Raw genomic sequence first — 1966 nt, 5'->3', positions numbered from 1 at the left:
CGTGTTTCATATTGCCTAATAATGGTTATAAAATGATGTTCAATTGGAACATTAACACAGTATAATTAGGAATGACTAACGTGTTTCATATTACCCAATAATGGTTATAAAATGATTTTAGTCATTCCTAATTATACTGTGTTAATGTTCTAATTGAACGATGTTCATTTAGATGCAATCTTCGAGCGATTAAGTATTGATGTGTTTTGAAAAAGGCTTAATTTTTCAGTTGATAACTGACGATACATACTTCCAGAATATCTGTAATCCTGGACAGAATATACTGGTACAGTTCCTTGGCATCAAGAAACGTATCTGGATGAAGCGAGTATTTTGAATAAGCTTTTTCTAATTGAGTCGTTTTTCTTCTTACTGTTGGAGTATCCTACAAGATAAACTTGTGAGTATTATTCATATTGTTAAATCGATAATAAGGTCGAAATGAGACTGATAATTCTACAACAGGATCTTTGTTCTCTCGACATTTCGACTACACTCTTCAGAAGAAGACTCGTAGTCAAAACATTGAGAGAATAAAGATCCTGTTATAGCATTATTAATCTCATTGCTACCAAGATAAACTTGCCCGATTAAAACACATTTTCTACAGTGAAAAATTTTTTCTTCTGCAAATGTCTCTTCATATAAAGTTAATTATTTTATTCTTTGTTAATACTTTCCTAACAAAATTGTATTAATATTAATAGTATCTAACAAGTACGTTTCCATGGTTTTTGGAAGAAAGTTATTTAAAGAAAATCTCCTGCTCTATCTATACTTGTAGATAATAATAATAAAAAAAACAGCAGTTAACCTGGTGAACAGAATCCAAACTTACAACTAAAATATGAGAATATCTTAGTTATATAGGTAGTTTTAGCTCAATGATATAGATATCTTGTTAAAATCTTATCGTTTAAGATCCAAAACGGACTGGATTATGTATACATATGCTTTTTTTTTACCTTCAACGATATATATATATATATATATCTTATTAACTCTTTAGGCATGCCCATGACTGTATGGTGACTACATAATGCAGTTTGAATGTCCTGCTTGAAATGAAAAACAAGCACATAGAATCAAGAGATAAATTCTAATCTGTTTCATAACCACTATGGCGTATGTTGCTATTCAAAACATCTGTAATATTTCTAGTTGGAAATTGTTTAATTTTTATGGACCCAAAATGGCTACAAATCGTTCCAATATTTTCACCCTTGAAGAGACAGTTAAACTTGTGAAAGCTGTCAATGAATCTGAATTACCTAATGAAGGGTTAACATTCTCAGAGAAATGATAAGATTAGGTTTGTTTAATGAAATAATTAAAGATAAACTTTGTAGAACAGTGAGTTTTTACTCATTATAAAAGGAAGAAAGAAAGTGATACTTACAACCATAATATAAAGCAACCGCTTTATTCGAAACCATCTTGAACAGACACCAAACCTTTGAATTCCTCGTTGATGCATGCTTTCATCTATTATAGTGTGACCAAATATACCAATTTCTAACGCACAAGATGTTACTTCTGAAACTTTTTCATCATTATTACGGAGGAAACACTGGAAAGATAAAACGATTGTGAACAACCAAGACATCTTATTGTGAAAAAAACAAAACATGTCAAGAACCAAAAATTATTAACATACAAAGAGTATTTATAAATTTGTCTTAGTAACTCAGTAAAGCACTTTAATGATGCATAAAACTACTTCAAATTGATAGTATCATAATAAACAGAATATCACAGTAACCAAGACAGAATGTGTAAATAATTTATAGCCGGTTTTGTTACATGTAGATTATAATCCATGAGTGAGTCTTCATATGACATATCTATCGAGAATATAGATGAACATTCAGTGTGTCCCATGAAGACTAGATGACATATGTATCGAGAATATAGATGAACATTCAGTGTGTCCCTAGTCTTCAAATGACATATGTATCGAGAATAT

At 30.2% G+C, this 1966-nt stretch overlaps 1 long non-coding RNA gene across 1 annotated transcript; it reads right to left on the bottom strand.

The window, feature by feature from the left end:
• Window positions 1-256: 256 nt before the first annotated feature.
• Window positions 257-1567, bottom strand: LOC111084356. Its single transcript, XR_002609513.1, has 2 exons — window positions 1400-1567; window positions 257-385 (listed from the first exon to the last, which is right to left on the bottom strand). It is a non-coding gene; the product is annotated as an uncharacterized LOC111084356 (long non-coding RNA).
• Window positions 1568-1966: the final 399 nt, after the last annotated feature.

Source organism: Limulus polyphemus, unplaced genomic scaffold (genome assembly GCF_000517525.1).
Source record: "Limulus polyphemus unplaced genomic scaffold, Limulus_polyphemus-2.1.2 Scaffold18111, whole genome shotgun sequence".
Classification (NCBI taxonomy): domain Eukaryota; kingdom Metazoa; phylum Arthropoda; class Merostomata; order Xiphosura; family Limulidae; genus Limulus; species Limulus polyphemus.
Note: the sequence above shows the minus strand (reverse complement) of the source record. Positions and strands in the feature narration are given on the sequence as shown.